Here is a 23,966-nt window from a genome sequence, read left to right as displayed (position 1 = left end):
GTACTCGCTACTCACTACTCACGGCTCTATCACATTCACGTAATTACGGGAAATTCTACAATAAATAAGCTTCATTTACTAAAATTTGTATTGTCTCTACTAAAATATTGATACCGCACGCACCGACACCGACCGGTTACGATTGTATTATACCTAAGTACAGACGTAAGCTTTAAAAACGAAATATGTCAACTTGAGGTACACTCGAGAGCGACTCCACAGATAATGTGAATTCAGTTATCATAAAACGATATCTCCCAAAAAAACGTGTCCAAGTTCGTTTCATAAACCCATCACTGTATGTCCAAGTAGAAGGCCCGCACCAGCAGTTGTCGTGGACTCCGATATTGGCCGGGACACTTTCCCATGCGTCTGCTTATCGGCGCCTGCATTAGTGTCCCCGTCCCCCGTCCCCCGTCCCCCGCTCCGATGTCCCCTGGCCCCGGTGCCCCGTCCCCCTCGGTTGGCGCCGCCGCTCTTAGCCGCAACAAGAGGTTTTTTTGTCAGTCGATGTGTAAAAGGTAATTAATTAGGGAGGGTCCTCTCCACCTCGGATGGGACTCCTAGGTGGTGGATTCGCAAACCGCGCAATCAACTCGTACGTCATGTATGTATTGTAATGTAATTGTTAAATTTTGTCTGTCTATTTGATAACTGTGACGTAGAGTCCTCATTTTACCGGCTACTTACTTGGCATACTAATATTACTTGACTATGTAGAAAATCAAAAAAGAATATTTTTATAAGTTTCCTTTTAATACACTAGCATAAATAATTACATTATATTAGTAACACACAACAAAATAACCATCAGTGAACTAATGCGTGTAAAAACTTTGAATTTTGTTTTCAAACAAGCGAGCACGCTGTGTCCGAGACGTCAGTCGTCAGTCGCGTCAGGTCGTCATGAGACCTTTTGTCAGTCTTGTAGATAACGCTACAAATGACTCCCGAGATGTCGCGATAAGGAGCGAGCGAGCGGCGATCACTGTCCGCGCTAATCTACGCCTCGCCTCGACTCGCTTCGAGGGCCGTCTCGCTGAGAGTTAATCATTTTAATATTAAAATATCTGCATTCAATGAAACCTTTCTACTTGTCTCTTTCCTGCATATATAAAAATGCGCATGTATAAGCGAGACGGTAGAGACCGTTGTTTGGCTATCAATAACGGAAAACACACAAACGAAGTGGATTAACACATTAGCGGGTCCGCCGCCGCCGCCGCCGCCGTATAAAAGCATTCCCGGCAAGTGTCGGGTTTGCCTCAAAAAAATTGGTGACAACGCTCCTCGGCCGCAATTAGTAGGACTCGTAGGAACCGCCGTCCTCCATTAGAGCTCATTAAGCGTTACATCACCTTCCCCCAACACGTGGGTTTTATATTAATTTAATTTTATTTTATAGACGTTACAATTTCAATTAGCAATACCAGCTATAACTTGCTTTTAGTGTTTGATATTAAAATGTTAATTTTATGAACTCTACGTAGAGTCACATTTCAGCACATTAAAAGTAATTACAATTTTTTGATCGATCTAAACGTCTTTACATATCGTCTGGATTACTTTCTAAGTAATTCTAGAAATCCGAAAAAAACTAAGCCATTTAATTACAACTCATTAGTGGAAAAAGAAAAGAAATCAACAAAATATTTAATATTGAAGCATGCAAAGCCTTTACCCGCCGTATACTGTCATTACTCACGGTATTCGACTACGCCGTCACTAAATTTACATACTTTCTCAACTAAAACGTCAATAAATAGGAAAGATTGTAATTCATCGGTACTTTAATTGTCTCGAGGGCGACGAAAGGGAAGGATTGAAGGGGGGAGGCGAGGGGAGGCGAGGCCGCGGAACACGGAAAGGCTTTTGAGGCGGCGTTTCAGAGGCTCTACGTAGAGTAAGTCCTGGGACACACGGATACTGATATGCCGATGGTTGCTAACAGTATTGTACGAACTGCTTATAATAAAATTTAAAACGCAAAATAATCAAACGTACCTATTTCGTTTATACGTAATAGGTACATTTGACAATTTGAACTCAAATTCAATTTTAAGTTTACTTATTATTATTAATAAGTAAACTTAAAATTGAATTTGAGTTTAAATAGAAAGGTGAGAGCTCTTGATAATAACTACAGTTTATTGCGCAAGTTTCCAAGTGTCCAAGCGGCCAGTGTGCCCAGTGTGCCCAGTGTGCCCCGTCCTCGGGCGATAGCGCCGGCGCCCGCGCACCCTCGCACACCACCTCACGCCCGACGCGCGCTGATGCAGGGTGTCGCCTCGTCTCATAAACACACTCACCAAGTCTCCTTAATTTACAGGACTCGGTAGAGCTGATTAAGGATTACGAAATTAAGTACACTCCAGATAAGAGACTTAAAGAAAGTGCTCATTTTAAGCGCTACAGCGTATTGTAATTAATGCAATCAATAATCTTAATCGCGTTGCAATAATGTTTTTTTTTCTGTAACATTGAAATATATAAATTCATTTTCCAATATCATATAACATAACAAAACAATTATTTATTTTTTTTATATTTTGCGCTTTGTAAGCTCATTGTAAAAATAATAAAAAAAATATCAATTGTGGCAATGAGGGTTAGTGCTAGTTATCCAGCATATAATAGATAGAGTAGAGAGCCGCGTAAACTGTAGACCTGTAGGGAGCCTTTATATAATTTAAGATTTAGAATCACTTAATATGTATTTTACACATTTTACCAAATCAGAAAAATGTTAAATATATTGTGGACGTTCCGGGAATAACTGTAACAAGGGACACCCTCTACCGCCTTAATCGATGTCGACCGTGTTCGCGGCGGCGGCGGCCTCAGGCACACTACTGCGATATTGTATTCCGATGTAGCGGAGGAGAGTCCGAGCGGCTCCTCTTGTTGTCACCGCCGTGAATCATCTGGTCGAATTGATGTTATAAAGTAACGAGCCGATATCCTTCAAGGATCCCGATCTCTCATGCGTGCGTGTTCCTTTGAAGCAGAGTCGATTGTAACAATTGAGACTGATGCAATCAATATAGAGACGTACTCTGACTCACCGCTACCACCACTTGCCGGTGTTCAATGTAGTGTGTAAGAGCCGACACACTAGTGTTGCTCCAGCGCCGAGCGAGAGATAATTAATTATAATGTAAAGAAAAAATGCAAGTTTCAATTGCAAGATTCTTGGAACTTAGTTATTTTGTACGCGGCGTGATCATCTAACGCGTCCAATGAACTTCCGGTTAGTTTAGTTCACCTTTATGTATAGTTGTTTATTGTCAGTCAAAACTTCCTACTAATGTTGTGAATGTCGATTGAATACAATTTTTAATACGTACAACAAATATAGCACCTACTCTGTACTAATATAAAATAAATAATAATAAAATGAACGTTTCCAAACCAAATAAAACGACCGCTAAACGAATTTTTATTAGTAATTTAATTCAATAATGAATGTATTTTATTTTGTCAAATAACGAGGTTGCCCTGTTAAGTATAATTTAGAAGCCGCGTGTTCTGCTCCGCCGCGCCGCCCGTCGGTGCATACATATGTATTTATGTATATTATTGTCATCGCATTCGAACTGTAAATGTGACCAACGCGACCACTCGTGGTTACACTGTAATGACTATGTGAGTCTTATAGTCAGAGTGGACTCAAGACAGTATTATATATATTAGCAGAAGACAACTAAAATATAATAAAAATATAAAGAAATCATGTATCGTAGTACTCGTATGTGGTCGTAGTACTCGTATGTGGGACTGATAGAGCTACTTTCTCACTCACTTTAGTCAAAAGTATATGGGTGTGCAAAACACTCCCCTTTTATCGATGCGGCGATTTGTTCCATCAACAACAGTCGTTATTGGGAGCCAGTGACGCGGTAATTATAATAACTGGTTTAATCATATATTATAAGTAGTTCGAGATACGCATCGAAGTTGGATATCGAAGGCAACGTTGACAGTTGCTCTTTGTGAGTACCTACTGTGAACCAGGCACCGGCTACGAGGCACTTCAGTGTACACAAAATGTAATTAAGGAGAAATGCGTGAAGAAGAAATTGTAAAAAATATATTTGTTGTTATATTAACATGAACAATTTTCTAAAAGGATGAATCGATTTAATTTTAATCATAATTGTTTCACTCATCTGTGACGCCATTAAAGTTACTACTATGTAAAATATTTTTTTTCTTCCAAACATTAAACATGACAAGCATGTACAAATGTATATAAAATGTAAATCCGGGACAGCCCAGCGCGAGCGGAGACGACTCTACACGTATTCTAATACAGTAACTAGTACAGCTACTTGTTTTAATTATTATTTGGCTTCCTAGAACTTACACTGATGTGAAACTAATTATATTTAATGGCTAGTCTCAGTGCTTCTTGAAAATGTGAACCAGCTATTTATTTTAATTTGATTTTAAAAAACTTAATTATTCAAAGCTGTGGCTGAGTCGGTGCAGTCGTTAAACAAGTGTGGACGGTCATTAGTTCTATCATATTCGATTAACAAATACTGAGCTTATATCATATCTCATGTAGGAATATATATTATTGATACTTATTATTAAAGGGTATGTATTTCTTAAAAAACCTAAATAAGGATAGAGACTATCAAAATCAATATTTTTTCTAAAGACTACAACTATCTACAAAAAATACACAAATTAAACTTAATCGATACCTTAAGATAAGTTTTAATAATAACCAAAATTGATTTTAAAATTAGTCTCAACTATTAATACCAAAATACAATGGTCTAAGTAGATAAGAGGGGGTGAGAGGTCGCGCTATTAGGGGCCCGCGCCGCCAGCACCGCCCACTCCTCACAGATCGCTAAAAGCAACCAAAGTGTAATCTGGCAGAGGTTATTGATGTCTGACTCGAGCCAGCTTAAACGTACAGTCGTTTGTCAATATGCCCAGTAAATCTAAACGCCTACTGAATGCGGTACAAAATAGAATTTGTTACCTCCGTGTATATCTATATAGATTGTTTGTTTTTGTAAATGTATTGTAAATACGAATAAAAAATTGAATATTGTAATTTTTTTTAATATATTTATTTAAAATATGAAATTTCCGATCAAGATATGCGCCTAATGTCTAAACACCTGGCATGTATAAAATTCTGTTCAATTTGTTTTTTGTATTTTGTCTATACAAGTAGCGGAGTAAGAATTGTATAACCTGCTATTATAACATTCCAATCCTGACTTTTAGTCCAATTTTTTGAGACGTATGTTGAGTGTTGAATACTAACGTCGATTTACGTCTACCAGGGCGAGGACTCACATGAGTATGATGCAGCAGGACATTTAAAAGAGAAAAAATCGCAAAACTTTATTGACTTATCAAGTAAGTAGGTACTAGAAGAACGCGTATTTTAGCAGGCCTAGCGGAGAGCGGCGGTGGTGCTGGTCGTTTACGATTATGCGTCGAGGGCTATAAAATCTAAATTAACGTTCCATTTTACTTGCCTTATCGAGCGCATCGATTGAGTGCTGCTATTTTTTTCTGCTTTTTGCAAAACTATAATATCTATACCAATATTATAAGGAGGAAATGTTTGTTTATTTGAGGAAACACGTTAATCTCAAGAACTACTTATTCAAATTGAAAAAATGTTTTTGTGTTGAATAATCCAATTATCGAGGAAAGCTATAAGGTTAAGGTAGGAGGAGACCTCACATATAAAGCGTGAGGACTCACCAGAGGGCATGTGTAAAGGGGTCGATGACAGTGGACGAGGCGAAAGAGGTATGCAGAGATCAGAGACTCTCTGACTACCCCGCTGGGGATACGGCATGCTAGATTAGATACACCAAATTAATCATTTCGATGTAACCACAGGCAAACCCGCAGGTAAAAGTTGGTTATAACTTTGCCTATATATTAACTTTGCAATATAGCGAAGCGTAAAAGCATTCTTACATTAATATAAATTAAGTATATTCTAAACCTAAGGTGTGTTTAACCTCCATCCTCAAAATTGTCACACTCTTAAGCAATAAAGAACAGACTTCGGGGTATTAATGGCGATAATTCGTTTATATTTGATAAAAGTGCATATTTTCAAATGAATTGCAATAATTGTACTACATATGCATATCCTTGACACTCTTTACCGTCTCTATATTTTTTAATTACATCATTAAATATTGTGTAAAATAAAATATTTCGATATTTTTTTACATATTCCTAATATAGAAGCAGACATACAATTTCAATTAAAATATTTGAGGCCACTGTAGTACTGTTGTATGACAATATCTGCTTATAATCGCGATGGTCCTTGTTTCTTTTTAAGGCAGTTCCCTCCACTCACAACACGTAATTCGAGCGGAGTAGAGAAAGGAGAGTCATGATACATCTAACTAACCTAGGGGTATAAAACGTGATGAGAAGAGAATTTTGCAACAGAAAATCATATTTTAACATGTACATAACGACGTCCGACAGACTGCATTAAGAGTGCAGTTTAAGTGTAGCAGTTTATGTCTTCAGTATAAGCGACTTTGTTGCAAACATCTACATATTTATGTTACATATAACACTACTTACAAATTAGATCCACAAATGAAAAAACTATGATTTAATTAATAAAAGATAATAATTGATATCAATTTTCAATAGATTTTTTACTATTTTTATGCTGTACTAGACACACTTATATGTGATGAGCCACCTAGTCGCGATTGACTAACAAACACACAAGTGTAAAAAACAACACAAAGGGAATTGCCGCCTTTTTTCGAAGAATTGCATGTTGAGTGACCTATTTTCTTAATATTATTAGTAAGTAATAATTTATTCCCCCGAATGTGAATCGAGCACAGCCACGGCCTCGTACATACAAAAGTATATTGTAAATTTTATTTCTTTAGCTCTACTTTATATAAAGTGGGATAAGTAGAGTAACTCTACTGTTAAGACACGCCGATTTCCGCCGCCGATCTCTATTCTGAGCTCAGCGGAACTGAACACCGAACGGCGGCGGAGACTTACGCGCTGCAGAGGCCTCAATATTGATGAATAACCACAAGTCGATCATCACGCTCATAACTAACACTTTACTCTACCTCGCCTACTTATAAGATAGATAATTTAATAATGAAGCAAAGAGCCTCCATATAAACAAGCGGCGTGTGCACCATACATATACCTATAACAGCGGCCGTCATTAACGCTACCACAGACTGAACTTTGCAAATGGATACATATTTTTCTTGCAACTAATTAAGGTCCGTATCATTAAGCAAGTTGACAATTTATTCCTTTCTACCAAAATGCAAAATTAGGATCGTTTTTTGTGTCCTACGGCAGGTTTGGTGAGTTGGTGCGGGGTGCGGGGTTCCTGTACAAATATACCTTTCGCTGCTTTACACTTTACTCCGACTAGTACGGTAGACTGAGAGAATTTAGAGTTGGGATATACTGATCGGCTGTTTTGACTCAATTCGAGACATTGTGCGTTGAGTGGAGGTACTACAAGCCACCCTTTGTCGCTTATATATTCAGATACTATCTATTCTAAAATGTATTTTAATTTTTAGAAAAAGCTAAATAAAATTAAATATTTATTTTAGTTAAAAATGTTGTCTAGAAACGTGCAAAGATCAAACTATTAATAAATAAAGTATGCATATGGTATTTAACACATATATTTGTTTGGTATTATTAGTTCCACAGTATTCACTTATAAAAACTCCTGCAAAGTATTCGCGACACATCGTCGACACAAACAAAAGGTATATAAAAAAAAAGCAACCACTAGCCGATGTCGCCAAAACCCTTAAAAAGCTTTCTAGTCGTAAACTCGATATAAATAACGTTTTTACCCAAAACCTGTCGATGTTATCAGGTATGTAATGCGACGCGCGCCCTATCGACGCATTTATCTCGCAAAATAATAGGGGTGGCTTTAAATGGTGGAAGGGTGTAGAGCGCCATTAGGCACGAGCCACGCTTGCGTAAGGACACTCACAACAACGCAAAAACTGACCGCCAGTCCGGCCCTTGGAGTTATTGAGCTGTCCGACTAATTGTTTGGGGGAAAGGGACCACTGCGTTGGTTCAGGCAGAGGTGCGTGTGTGCGAGCGAGAGGTGGAATAATGTAAACAATAAATTATCACGGTTATAATAGAGGCGCCAAGTCGCGTCGTAGAGCGCAACCGTCTCTGCTTCATCGTTGTTGATTTATAGAAATAGGAAATGTTTTTTTTTTTGGTTGTGTCATTTGTTTTGTTGGTTTTTTTAAGAAATTTGCATTTGAGAGTAAGTTTTTGAGAGGGAAGGTAATACGTTGGTAATACTTATAATTAAATATTATGAACTAAGTTAAGTTATAAATTTAGAATATTACCAAACACTTTCAGTGGAACATTTAAATTAGTACATATTAGAGGAGGTCTTCAAGACAATCATCTTCTTACTTGACTTATCTATTGTTGTGCAAGAATAACTAAACAAAAGGCGACAGAATGATATTCTGTCGCCTTTTGTTTAGTGATTATCTAAGACCATGTAATATTTCGCAGAAGTTTCTATTTCGTATGTTTTAGCCTCGAGCAGTTACATTTAACATATACTCGTACGTAAGTGTTAATTTTATTTAATTGAATTAATTTAATTAGTTTTGCATAATAATATGGCCTCAGACTCTCGTCTATACAAAAAGCGACACGTTTAACCGGTCGTCATTGCACACGCCAAATTGAACTAATTTTTACGAATAATAAAGGAAAATATCTATGAAAACATTCCGTCCGCCGCAAGCTGACTCCACCTCGAGAATAGAGGAAATACCGATAAGGGCGATGCGAACTGTGTCAATTGACGAAATCATAATCTAATTTGTTTCACTTTTTATCACATTCTGCCAAAGAAGAGTCCTCAAAGCAGCTCGTAATGTAGACTATTTACGAGGTGACGTCATCATGTAGACGTGTAGGTATGTATGTAATAGCACCGAGACTGCCGCGTCGCGGTACGTCAGACGCCGCCCCGCTGTCAGACACCAGCCAAGGGGCTGGCTTTTTGTGTGGTTTACTTCGAGAGCGGCAACAATGCTAATCCCCTAAGTGTCGGTGTGTCGATGTCGAGAGTGTATCAGTGTCGAGAGTGTATCGATGCCTGACACTCAGGACTGGTTGTTTATTTATTTACTCTGTTTATTTGCTCTCCGTATGGCGGGTTTCATCGTAATGGAGCCATTTGTACTCATTGTTACTGTAGTAAGAAATATCTATATGGAACCTCGCGACGCGCGTGGGTGGAACAGAACCTTAGGTTAAGTGTTCATTGTCTTACGTGACGCGCACCTCACGTCGCGCTGTCACGCTGTCTCTAACTTAACGTATAAATGAATATAAATATTAAATATTGATCGCCACGCCTCCTCATATTTTGAACATGTTCTTTAATATAAATATTATTCATATTTATCATATTTTACATAAAATCATAATTTTTACGAGGAAATGATTATATGTTATCGTCGCTCCGGATCCGCCCGGGAGGAGCCCGGCCAATGGCGAGATGGAAATTTAACATAATAATTTGATATCTACATTTGTATGCAATAGAGATATGAGATCAAAGAGATATAATGCTTCATAGAGATCCTGTGAGTGGGTTTGGTGTGCGGTGAATGTAAGTTGGCTTCAGCGTTAGGTCTGTGTTTAGGAATGTCGAATCAATTCTATTTGAATATTGATTTGCATCTGGTATGAATGTGTATCTAATATTATAAAGTTGAAGAATTGGCTGAACGTTCTAATGTCAGGAACTATTATTTAACTCAAAAATATAATTTTATTAAGACTATGGGTTTATAATAGTTACACCACGTTGATATTTTCTATATAATCTTTTGTAGGTACCTGCGTTAAGAGTTACCTTAGACGTATAGGTGTCATGTGTTCTTAGGCCCGTATTTCTAAGCCGCTCTCAAGTCTGAGATCGATCTTGAAAGCGGTTCATAAAGCCGAGCCTTAGTTACGGGAGCGAAGCCGCAGGTTAAATCTAGTCTTAAATAGGAAATTTTGAAACATTATCAAATATCTATTTTAAAGGTTATTTATATGAAGTAATTGCAAAATTATTTTGGATACGACCTTGTATTCATTACTTACGTTACATTATATTTACATACACATAATCGTAGGTAGGTACCTACTTGTACAATGTCAATTTCAAGCTCCTTCATTTTAGTGTCCAGTGGAATAAACCTTACTATATTATAAGACTACGGTCAGGTGACGTGTTTTCGTACCTCGATATGGTCATCGACGCGTCATCTTAAATGGATAGCATAACAACTACATATTAAGTATTATATATCAAAATAAACTGTCACATACGAACGGAAATTTGAATCGGAACCAGACCCGAGGAGTGAGGAGTGGGCGACGCAACACGCGACGGCGTCCCATTCATTATTTTATATTTGCTGTTTGTTTTGATAATAGCCTTTTAAAGCAATGAAGAAAATACTTGATTTATATCCATACAAATGTGTGACAACTTGCACTTTTAACTACCTAGTAGTGATTCTATAAGCGGGACGGTCTCTATTTAACATACTTCATGTTTTTTAGCTTTAGATAATGTTAAGACACTCCGTTCTTCATTTTCTGAGTGTGGAATTCGCCAGCAAGCATTGTTTCATCAGTCCGAGTGGGGTCCGAACACACAACCGTAAAGTTTACTTCAGTTTGTAGCCAGACCCCGCGCCACTGCGCCGCGATGACCTCAATATAATATAGGTCATTGGTCACATTCCCACATTTGGATGTTTCTAACAATACAAATATAAAATTATTTTTTAGAGTATCAAAATTAATTGAGTATATGAATGCCAACAGATAATAAATATGTATAATTAATTATTATACTTTGAACTTTTATAATTATTACAAAGTCACAATGCAAATGTTGTGTTCGGCATTATATAACATGTTTTATGTTGGCGCGTCTGTCACCTTGTTACATGTGGAGACGGAGGAGACGCGGCAGGACACTACGTTTCCCACTCTCCGCTCACTTTTAATATCTACGTTAAAATACTACACTAAGATAATTGACGCCAGGAGACATTTTTTTATTAGGTATACTTATATTTTAAATAGAAATATTTTCATATGAACCCATAATGCGAGACATTCGCCCCCGAACGTCTCGCATTTTAAGGATTATTTTAAAGGATTTTTAAGGAGTTATGAAATATACATGAACGACGTTAAAATGTAGACATTGGTACGTGTGAAGGTGTTCGGGAATGCGGTCCAGATGCTGCGCGGCCGCGGCGGTCAGAAGTCATTATCTCGAGATGATCGCAGATAAGCGCGAGGGAACCGGAACTAGTGACCCGCTATATATTACACACTTAACGATTTCGCTACGAGGCGCTAATGAGTTACCGTTTCATGTTTAGCCGACTTGGCAACGTGAAATTTGTATTTATCAACTTAACGTTTTTGCCTTTTTTTTGTTATTTTTTTATTATGGAGAGACCCCACTAGATAGGTAATTATTGCCTTCTCCGCGAAGGGATTCAAGGGAGTGGTGTGTCACTTAGCATCTAACGCCTAACTAAGTGATATGGGAATCATTCTGGAATATTTCTTTTTTGTCAGAAAGCTTCACATCATATATGAGTAGCAGCTTAATATTAGTGTAATAGCATCAGCGTAAAAACTAATTCAATTATATCGAATTTACTTTTTACATTATGCAATTATTTTTATTATTAACTCTCCTTTTTTCTTCGTAAGTTTTGTCACCAAAAGGAAGTTCACCTATAACGCTACAGGAAGTGGGCTTATCAGTGTAAGGTGCGTGAGGTGAGGAGCCGGCGGTGACGGCGCGACCAGGTACCAGGTAGAAGGCGCCGGGGACCCTAATGCTAAGTCGTAAAGAAGTCCCCTCGGGCGCCGGTTCTTGTCTTGTTATCGATACGTACTAAGTAGCTACTAAGTGTATTTCAGTTTTTGTATATCTGACACTTTTTATGTGGGACCAGCGTTCAAATGTAGGTAATGTTATGTGAGTTAAATGTTTAGTATCTGTATATATATACTATATTTATTAATAGAGAAACAGAGTAAATATAGGGAAAGGGGAATAGATCCTATTTTCTTTTGTTTTCGAAATTCTTTACTTTTCTTCCATCGATTGTAAAACAAAAATTTTAGAAGGTTCTAGAAAAGTTGGCTAAAGCGTTAAACGTCAAAATAAATTAAGACATAATTATGTAGGTATTTGGTGACTGGGTGATGTACCTATAGGTGAGGCCGTGGTGGCGCAGGGGTAGTAGGTTCGATCCCTATTCGGGGGAATAAAATATTTAATGTTTTAATTTCCCTGCTCTTACAAGGCAGTGTTATAATATGAGTGTCCTAACACTCGGTGCTTAGATTCACTCTGCCTAACCTGCGTTACCAGCGTGTAAAGGCAGCAGTAAAGGAAAGTTCTCATCTCACATCAAGTGACCGCGCTTGGTCCTCGATAAGATCGTCGCGTCCAACCACTTACTATGCGCGCAGAGACATTTGAATAACTCGCTCTCAATCACAAAGTTAAATTAGCTAAACGAGAAGACGCTCTCTTCGATCCGCTTCCAAAATAGTTAGCGGTCATATCTAATACCTACTTATGTAGATATCGTTTATTGTAACAGCTTGGATATACCTAAATATAAATAAATAATGTATTATAGATAAAATCTTTTCATACAATTTTGGTAAAAACCAGAGAAAGGAAAAAAATTGTTTTCCCAGTGAAATTAAAGATTTTTATGTAAGTTTGAACAGACTATCTTTGGAATATTTGTAATATTTCTCATAGAACACATTTTATTCCTTGCGAGGTATCCAGAGAAATCAGAACGTCAAACACTACGGTCTCCATATACCTACCTACTTCTTTCTCCTCCTCCACTACCATAAACTTCCCTCTTCTTTACTCTTTCCTGTATCTTCGATACTGATGTCAAAGCACCAATGTCAAGGTATCATTACTTATTAAAATTAAATAAGTCGGTATATTAATGTAATCAAATTAAAGACGACGATTGAATAAATCCATATATTTATACAAGAAGTGTAAATATATTTTATATGATTTACATATAATTAATAAATATTACTGAATTTACATGTAGACGGTTAAGCTTTTGAAGTTATATTATATTTTTATAATCACAAGAACATTCTGTATATTTTTAAGAAAAGGTTAAAATCGTACTAGGTAAGAATACGTTCCTGTAGGAATTTAGGAAATCCTCTTCTAATGTTTTCTTCCTTAATGGAAAGTTTTGGTGTTTAATTTGCTGCTGTGCTACTCGGTAACGGAACAGTTTTACTCGTAGGTATGTGTACATATTTTTATCTTCTTCTGTTATTTCGGTGCAGCGATGAAGACATCAAGAAGAAGAAGTCATGGAACAATGTGTGTCAGGTGCTGAGACCAGATTCACTTATTTAATTTTTTAATTAATTAATTTAATTTTTTCTGCGGTATAACAACAATTTTAAGCCGCCTCGGCGCACATGAATGTCTAACTGTAAACACGCCGGTTGTGAGTTCGATTTTCACTCGGCGCAATGATTATATTTCAATTAGGATAAATTGCAAAGGGCAAAAAGTGTGGTACCTACTGAGTGTCCTAACACTGGTAACACAATAATATTTGAAATAACAAAATCTCATTGAAAGTGAACTATGAGTAAGTAGTCGTAGTCATAATTTTTGGCGACGCAAGTGAGTAAGGGCTGGGCTATGTGCGGAATGCACGCGGCGGCGCCGGCGCAGGTATGCCTCCGGGTGACACTTTGTCACCCATACTATAACTCTACTGTACTACTTAAGCGATTGTTTTTAAAAACATTCTGTCACTCAAATATTTGTTGCCGTTACGTTTCATATATGAATAGCCACATAAACATTTATTGGTCGAGTCCAAAAAAAATAAAAAAACACGTTTAATGACCTAAGTCTCAATTGAGCGGGAGCAACAGGTGGTATGAATTAAAATTATGAACGCTAAAGATCTGAGAGCGCGAGATAATGTCCTCCGATAGATGTTATCGCCCCACATTCGGTCACACTCGACATGCTCTTATTTGATTGTAACACCTTCATTCAAGATACACGTGATGTAAGCTATGCATGCTTCACATATTTTCTTCTATAACAGGGTAAGCAGAGGGAACCTAGAATTATAACACTCAGTTCCTTACTTTATGGTCAATATTCGAGATATAGTGTTGATTATGGCAAATCAACGTAGCGCTTTGAGAAAGAAAATAAGTCAAATATCACTCGGCCAAGTGGGGACCCTGACCTACCGCGCCGCGCTGACCTCAGGTAGTAAGTACTATGTGATGTGAACAGACGATATGATCATGGGTATTTAATTACAAATATTTAATAATTTGATACATCTACAAAGCAACAATACAGAAGCTAATATAATTGCTGAGCCGATGTATTAATGTCATACATTTTTTACCTTTTTTTTTAAAGAAAAAAAAAGGACATCGTGGCAAGTGATTAAACGTATCGTAATATAGTTTACTTCAAGCATCATATCTGATGAAGCAATACGCGGAGACGTTGAGATCCTTATCGACACAACAACAGGCCCCGATTATATCTTAATCAATATTTATAATATACTTAATAAAATTGCTTTTTAATAAATATTACCTGTATTTCCGTAGTCCGTTTAAATATATTTTTAAGTTGTTTTTTTTTATTACGTCATACCTACGTAGATATATTTCTGCCAGTCCACGACGTCCACTCCGACTGCCGAAGTAGATAATATCTGGAATATATTTGAATACGGCCTCAGGAACCGGAAAATTCAACGAACTACGCCACAGCCACGCTACTATGTTATAGTTAACAGTTTTTAATTATATCAAATGACTAAAACTAACAAACGTCTGTTGAATACTAGGAAAAGATACTTGAGCGTGTTTTTATTTGTTATTCGTGTAACTACGTGGACCTTCGAGTATTGTAATAAAATGGACTTTTAAATATTTCAATTTATTCTACACTTAATATTATAAGGCTGAAGAGTCTGTTCGGTTGAACGTCTTAATATCAGGAACTATTGTTAGGAATCAATTAATTATTTATGTGTGGGATAGTCCATTTACCGAGTGAGGTGGTGGTGGTGAAGCCGCGAGGGTTGTTTCATAGTAATGAGTGTCGCTCTTGCTGTAGCCATACGTTCACTTGCACTCACCCTGAGGTCTGACTTGGCAACTACTTCAAAAACTGTCAGTATGTGTACGCTATAAAACTTTTGTAATTCATTTTCATATAAAACTACATCATACAAGGCATGTGTAATTCCGAGCAGCAGATGTTCACGACAGCATATAGTGCCGTACTGCCGTAGTGCCGCAGTAGGCCGTCCCAGTGACACCGACACTGCCGTGTGCACCGCACACACTCTGTAGTGACGTAATCAATGCACAGCCAACACTATCGTCGAATCTGATATCGTTGAATATAAACAGAAACAGATCCGAACATCTCGTTATACAACTAGAATAGTTCTCGAGTTCTCGAGTGATTAACATAACAAGTGGTTCCTCCAACACGTTTGAAATGTCCAAAATATTTGCATGGGGGGGACCAAATATACCAATAATTAGTAAGTTGGAGGATGCGGCGGCCGCGGGGCCTCGCAGAACTCGCAGTCACTTTAAATATAAGTATACCTATTTGATAAATATTTAATTAATATTTTGAATTAATTATACAAAATGCCTTCTTCTCTAAGACCGGGCCGCCTCGCCGCCGCGCGCCGCCGCGCCGTGGCGACGTTTTACGAGTTTTAAGTGGTCAATCGATATTATACGCGTACAAAGAACGCTAGCTTACAACGGTGATTACATTGTAGTATTTCAAATATGTAAGGATTATAAGTTATTTCGTTTTTATTTCTATACCAGAAGTAGACTTGATTAAATGTAATAGTGAGAATATTCCCGATGACTTTCCGTTTCCAAATCGGCCTGTAGCACCCGGGCTCCGGGCTCTGGGCCCCCGTGCCCCGGGGTCCCCGAGCCGCGTATTAAAGTAGGTCGGCACGCACTGCGTCTTGACAGTGACAGACCCCTCGTAATGAGGTGAGAACTTTTAATAAATAACGAAACTAACATTTCTTAAACGTCATAAGGGACACAAGAATGTTTATTGAAAATGATACTTTATCTGGTCACTGTAAGATGTGTAACTGTTCGTAGATGTATGCTAGGTGGAGCGCGGCGGTTCCGCGCGGCCGCCCGGGGTCCCTTGTTTAGTCGGCCGCTGGTTTAGTACGGAGTCGTTTTACTTTATTGCAGCTGTAAGTAGCTGTAACGAGCGCGGATATGATATATTGCACAACACACCTCATATATTTAATAAGAAATCTCATTAATATAATAACGTAGCGGGTAGGTCCGGGCAGCCGTGCCGGGACTCCCGCCCCGTGCTCCCGCTCCACTTGACGTCGTTTTATTAGAAACGCCGAGTAATTTTTCATTTTTCTTTTCTCAGCTTCACGCTGTATCTCTCATAAAGCAGGGTAGGAGAAGTAACTTAGTGTTAAGTCACTCCGTTCCCTATTGTCAGCTACATTTTAGAGGCATTGCGTGTTGAGTGGCGGAACTCAACGCCACGCTTCCGCTATCGTACCAGAGCGAAGAAATATGTATTAATTCTTTCCCCCGAGTGGTAATCGAACCCATATCGCGTTACATTCACACGCTTGTATCCCAAAATTCCTCGACGGCCTATTTTTTTTTAATATTTATTTTTAATTTTAAAGAATATAGGTACTTATATTTATTTGTAGGTGTAATAATTAAACGCTTAATGATGAAGTAAAAGTCAAAAGTCTATTTAACCATAATAAATATATTAATAATTAAAAGTACTTTATTTTATAGTAGTTATTCTTGATTCTCTTACACCCCCATTGTCTGTCATGTCACGTCGTTGAATCATCTGTTACGCTACTTGCTGCTAATAGGCCGTCTCCGACGAATAGGAGGCAGTAACAAAACGTGGAAGTCTAGTTTTAAGATATTCCATTCCCATTAAAACGTCCGTTCCTCACTTTCCGCCGAATTATAGAGACACTGTGTGTTGAATGACGGAACTTAACGTCGCACCTTGCCTCGATAGAAGGGCGAGGAAATACAGAGACCTATTAAATATTTTATTTCGTCGAGTGGTAATCGAACCCTAAGCTTTTTGCGCTTACAGTCCCACGCTGTGCCCTGCGCCACCACTAGGATATGAAGATATATAAACAATTTTTACAAATACATTTATTGCGTTGGCCAGCAATGATTATATGCGGTAAAAATAATTTTATTTTCTTTTTAAATATTTTGTTTTTACGTTTGCTCCTATAACATTGAAATAATATTTTTTCTTTAAATTTATATCATCAAAATCGGCTGAGTTTTTAAAAGGTTAATTAACGTCGTATTTAAACAAATAAATAATCATTTTAAAAACTCTGTTCGATTTTGATAACATACGCCGAACTAAACAAGAACATAAATTGTAATTTTGAGGTGAAAGCTAAATTCTTCAGTTACATACGAGTATATTTCTTTTAACTGAAATTCAATTCTTTTCGTATTACACACGGATAATTACGTACTTCCGAAACCACTTTAATAAGATTTTGTAATTTGGCATGTACGAGTAGCTAGACGAGGGAGTTTAGGGGAGCTCTAGCTCTCTAATAGGGGATTTGTTGAAATTTAAATGGAAACTTTTCAATTAACGTCTCAAATCCACAAAAGAGAGTCGGGGAGAGGGCTACTATCTTGTAATAAGTATTATGTGGGAGAGTGTTATCTAAATCTTTAATATACCAGACATTGGATCTTAATAGAGTCCGCAAAAAGAGGTAGAGTCACAGGACCAACACCATTTGAGGTGTTTTATGTGTTTATATCTTTATCTCAGCATCGACGACATTGTTTTAAAAGGGAGGAAATGCGCGTAAATGTACTAAATTTAATATTAAATATACACAAAATACGTTAGAAGTCCCAGCGAGGCTCAGAGCGACAAGTTTTTTCTGCCTCGTTTAACTAATGAAGTTGTTTTTTCGCTCTGCCGCGTCTACTTCTATCGTTGCGGTCGGACAGAACCACGGGCATTCGTTAGTGAAATGTTCTTTATTAAACATGACATTTGTTTAGGCATTCATTCAAATTATTATTAATCAGTTTACTATACTAGTTCTGACTTCGAGTTAGCTTTACGTACTTGTATCCCACATATACGCACTATTAAATGGGTAAATGGAGAAGATGTAACGTTAAGAATCTACGTCCTCCACTTTCTGCCCAAGTTTTTGATATTTTATATTGAGTGGCAGAACTAAACGCCGTTGGTGTTAGAAAGATAGTTAGGTATGTCGGTGTTAGGTGTAGAGAAAGATTAAAACAATTATTCCACATAAAGTGAACCGAGTCCACACTTATGACGGCCTTACAAATACAAATATTCAATGAGAAGTGTAATATTTTTTTGTAAAAGTATTTGAAGTGGGTCCGGCGGCTACGGACTAATTACATAAGTAATATGTAAGAAATATGTAATTTAGCAATATGCAATATACGTATATATGTAAGAACAAGCATGTCGCGTAAAAATTCCATTGAATACTTGTTTCAAGTCCAGTTTTCCATACTTTACTTCAATTTGTGTTCTTTAAAATACACTACTTATTTATTGCGCTTTAAAGTAAGTTTCGATTAGTAGGTAATAGTGTTGCAAGGACTGGCTTATATATATCTACATTAAATAAATATAGGAGACTAAGATAAATCGCTTCTTTATGTACATTTTCTAGTATGTTTTGTAAAAGTAACTTGCAATAGAAACAGTCAATTGATACTCACTAGGACAGTTACAGCTGTCTCAAAATGAATTGAATAATAAAATAGTGATGCGATGTAAGTAAGTGTCTACGTGAAAAAAAAACACTAATTGACAACTCTAAGTGCAGCTTACACATTAAACATAGAAAAATATGTTTAAGTAACGCCATATAGATATAGAACGTGAATACCTCCAAAAGGTAACAAATTTATTCACATTATCAAGTAAGACGCCTGGAACATTCTGTATAAACTGCTTCTTTATAGTCGGTCAATAGACCTTAATGTTCATTGAATATATTAAATATTAAATGTTAGCTTCAGAAAACTCCATGTGGGACTAATTTAATGAAATATTATGTTTATACAAATATTTTAATCAGCAGGTCCTTCAAAGCAAAAAAAACAATTAAAAAACAAAATCCACTTACATTGGAACGATCCTTGTTGACTAAAACCTGCAACTATATAGATAAAAACATGTATCTACTACACCAAATACTCGGCTGTACAATATGTCACTGTGTCATATGTTATATCACCACACTACTCGACGCGCACACTGACGTCCGTCCGGGGCGAGACGCGGGCCGGTACTGGCGGGCGCGGGCGGTGGACGCCATTGGACGGCGGGGGCGGGTTCATTTCCCGCTTTTCCATAAATTAGGGCGGGGCGGGGCGGCGGGCGGAGGGCGGGGACTCCGGAGAGGGCCTAATGGAATTGTAGTATTGTAGTTGGGGTTAATGTTACCAGGGATTGTGATTTAGGAGGATATACATCCTTATAATGATTGAGTAGGGTGTTTTCTTTGTACTTTTTGTAGGTATTTTATAAATGGCTTTAGAAATTTAATTATGAAACAAACAATTACATGTAGGTATATTAATATTTTGTCTGGTAAAGAGAAATATAACAACCAAAATTACTGATTTAATAGCAATCTATTCCTTGTTGATAAAAAACAGCCATACTTAAGAAATTTGAACGTGATAACGTGGCGCTGAGGTATGCCATTCAACACGCAATGACTCGAAAAAAGGCAGTGAGTGGGGAACCGAGTGTCTTAACACTAGGCTCCCTCTGTTTACTCTTATATTGTCTACACCTTTGTGGAATACAGCGTACAGAATTAAAGAAAAGAAAATCTCAAACAATATATCCTAGTTGACGCGCAACACGTGGTGGCCCTACCCGGTATCGGTACCGGCGGGTTGTTTATAGCCGCGTCGCGCTCTCTAATTAATTGGTGGCGTTCGTTTTAAATCAATATACCCGTTAATTGCTACGGCGTAGTATCTGCGCGTAGGCACTAGTGCACTAGACACTAGACACTAGCCACTACCATTACCAACGACGATCTCTTGTGAGATAACCGAAGGGAGCAGATATTGCGTACTACCTTTTCAGGTATTCTCGATACCTTGTTTGGTGGGTAGTACCTACAGCTGCCGACGTGGCTGCTCGTGCGCTTTGGCAGGGTTATTTGAGGTTCATAGGAGATTGAACTCTATACAGTCAGCTCATTCGGCAAAAGCACAGAGCGATACGAGAGGCAATCAAGAAATCGTAATGATTATGTCAACTGACAGACGATTGCCATCTCAGTCTACCACCAAGAGACAAACACCTTGGTAATTGGTTTCTTTTCCGAAGACAAAAGGTGCAAGTATCCGAGAGCTAGTGTAGCTGCATTAACGTCATTAAGTCATCAAATATATATAATGTACCTACCTGGTACGACATAACCAAAACTTTAATAAATGAATCATCTAATAACCTACCTAATAAACATAGTCATTTGAGCTACCTTACCTACCCTTATACAACTCTCGAGGATATTATTGTTATCATTATACTGATTAATTTGAAAAGTACTTTTATATAGGTAGTTCTACTTCTATTTGTTATTACTCTACTGTATATAGGTAGTGGTCGTCGTGGTGCAGCTGTCGGGGTCTGACTGCAAGCGGGGCGGGTGTCGCTTCTATTCCCCCTCGGGGCAATGCGTTATCTCCATTTTGTGCAGTTTAACCAAAAACAAAATAGAAGCCAGTCTATATTTTTATTTTTTTTAAGTTTCATTGTATCCAAATGTCTAAAAATAGAAACCAAGTAGTATTTCCATAATTTGCAACTTACGAGTATATGTACCTAGAGACTTTACGTTATCTAAAGCAATTACCTAACGCTGACACTAAAATACACATAAAATTTATAATTACACATTAATTATAATTTTTAGCATAAAAAAAAAATGTAGTAAAAATTTTATTAATGCTCATAAGTTTGATTTAAATTCTAACGTTTTGACTTTTTTTAAACATTCTATTGAAAAAAGTATGAAAAAAATCTTAATACGCTTCCCAAACACTAAATTTTATGTAGTTTCTATAATTTCTGCAATTCTTAGAAGTAATTAGTGTTATTTAAATCGAAATCGTGACGTCACTGCATGAGAGATAGCTCCTTGCTTAGAACAAAAGTGATGTATCAGTAAGTTCTCGGTATGTAGTTAAAGGATTACGTGTAACTCCGACAGCCGTGAGAACGTTTAAGGAAACTTTGGTGTTTTTGTTAAACACAAAATTTTAGAAAATATTGAAATCTTTAAGATTGTATGGAGAATACAATTTAAATGTGTGATTTTAGTATACATACATACATTGATATAATAAGTACATTTTCCCTTCTCCCGGCTTTGAGTTCCCCCTGTAGGTACCTATTGTATGTATTTACGTCAATTGAGGACAATATAATATTATTCTTATACTGTACAAAATAAAATGGCAACTAAAATATTACAAAGTATAAAATAAACCGTCTTAGGCTTATTTATTACGTGAAGTAGTTAAAACCAAAATTATACATTTAAAATATTCGTCTTAGGTGTATGTTTCTGTCGCATATTGTAGGACAGAGGGCTATCTGTAGACTAGGCTGTAGACGAGGGTCGCCTCGCTCTGTATTTCACAAAACTTATTTTTTTAATATAACTGATGAACAAGACAGCGCTTTAAATAAGAAAATACTGAAGACACTGTGACCTCAACTCTTAACGACCACCTCTAATACGTAAAAATATAAAATGAATAAGTTCGACTCATCATCAATACAACTACTTATAACATGGAGCAATAAAATTTTTATTACAGCATAGCATAGAACAGCAAAAACTAGTCAAATTCGCATGAAATTGTCAGTCGATACTAGTGAGTCGGTAATCTAGTGATTTCCGCCACCTGTTGGTATTTCTAGGGTTCCGCGTGCAAAGATAACCATTTAAAGAACAGTTTTATTTCTCAGCTACATGCTTACCCGGCATTTAGCAGGATTGGACCCGCCCGCTGACCTACGTCGTATTCCACTTTAAATGAAAATAGTTAGATTTTCCCCCTTAAGTGGTAATTTGGTTCATAAATTTCTGGACAATATTTAAATACTTATATGTATATTAGTAGGTATATCTACAGAAGAAATCGAGTTCTCTCTATATATAACAAGTTAGACAGAGTGAACCTGCTATGAAGGAACAAAGCATGAATTGGTTTCTTTTAAATATTAATACAGAACCAAATTAATAAAGATCTGATTTGCGCTTTATAAGCGTAGCTTCATACTTGCGCGACAAGTACGTAAATGTCTAAATGTACCGATTTTATTTCTAGATCAAATTATCTACATAATACGGGCTCTCCGCGTTCACGCGTCCACCATCTTAAAAGCCTCACGATAAAACATTTTACCATACAAGGTAAATAATAAAAACCGCCATAAAATATTAAATAATATTTACCTAACAATTTGTCATATAAAATTTATTACGCCGATATTTCCTCGGTAATTGATCGGACCGTTTTAAACCTCATATAACCGGCAGATAATTTAATACTTTATCTGTTACTCTTTATGCGTAAATAATCTGAATGTATTTATTAGGTACAAGATTTCCATATCGCCGCGTAACTAGCGGTCGGCCGCGGTTTTGCACGTATTCATTCTATGCTATGCTTATACTGCATATTATTATATTAAGAAAAATATAATTAATAGACTTAATTTGTTAAAGATTGATCGTAGGTTAGATTCCCTCGGGTTAGTTTATGCTTAAAATATTTTGCGTTTTTTTAGTTTGTTTGGATAAAACATTAAAGCACACACACATTAGCTTCCCGCTCTCTTCCTGGCAAGCTCTACGGTCACTGAGTAGTTATTTACTTCGTCCACTGTCATCCACATCTTCATGGAGTTCACATGACGTTCCTCCAGTAACATCGATACTATGTTCTCCAAGCTCCCTTATAAATAATAATGACAATTTAATGTGCACCCCCTTCCCCTTCAAAGGATGAAGGGGAAGGGTGCTATAGAAGCCAGTGGAAGGCCGAGCTAGGAGAGCTATAATATTCACAGTGTTGTAATGACATCTCCTGTGAGACTCGAACAAGTACGTACTTCTACTATGAAGATATCGAGAACTTAAACCCTGAACCCTGAACTTTAAAATTTTATGCCAAAACAGCCCCCCAATTAGCTTTGAGTCTTCTTCTGGTCTATTTCGTTTAGGTATAGCAGTGACCGACTTTTCATATCCACAGCCTGAGTATTTCACTATATTTAAGATCATGATGATCAATGCGAAGGAAATGAAATTAGTTAAACGCTATAAATGTATGTTACGTAGATTACGGGAGCTGAACTGTTCATGCATCATGTTATTATATAAACTAACACACACAAGTGTGCACAATATAATTGTACGGTATATTTATAGTATGGTATGGATACCTATACCTTACAATTATATCCTACACGTTTTCGTCCATCAAAATAAATCCTTTCAAATCGATCTATTTGTTTTATCTAATCTTATCCAGCTTATGATAACATTTTGCATATCTACTATAAACCAAGCGATCTACTTTAATTAATTGAGGTATTAAAAATTATTGATAAATAATAAAATAGAATTTAATAAAATAAAATGGAATCTTTTAGATTAAAAAATCGTTTTAAAGAGAAT

At 37.0% G+C, this 23,966-nt stretch overlaps 1 protein-coding gene across 3 annotated transcripts in view; it reads right to left on the bottom strand.

The window, feature by feature from the left end:
• LOC146534221 (uncharacterized) overlaps positions 1-19,527 on the bottom strand; it is a 56,390-nt gene extending 36,863 nt beyond the window's left edge. For all 3 annotated transcript variants that reach the window (XM_085192795.1, XM_085192793.1, XM_085192794.1), the window contains exon 1: positions 19,377-19,527. The gene's annotated coding sequence lies outside the window, so the exon portion shown is untranslated. The remainder of the gene's footprint in view (positions 1-19,376) is intronic.
• Positions 19,528-23,966: the final 4,439 nt, after the last annotated feature.

Source organism: Heliconius melpomene, chromosome 11, assembly GCF_056956725.1.
Source record: "Heliconius melpomene rosina isolate 202511_hmr_F chromosome 11, ASM5695672v1, whole genome shotgun sequence".
In the NCBI taxonomy this organism is placed as follows: domain Eukaryota; kingdom Metazoa; phylum Arthropoda; class Insecta; order Lepidoptera; family Nymphalidae; genus Heliconius; species Heliconius melpomene.
The sequence above is the reverse complement of the archived record's forward strand: the minus strand, read 5'-3'. Positions and strand labels throughout refer to the sequence as shown.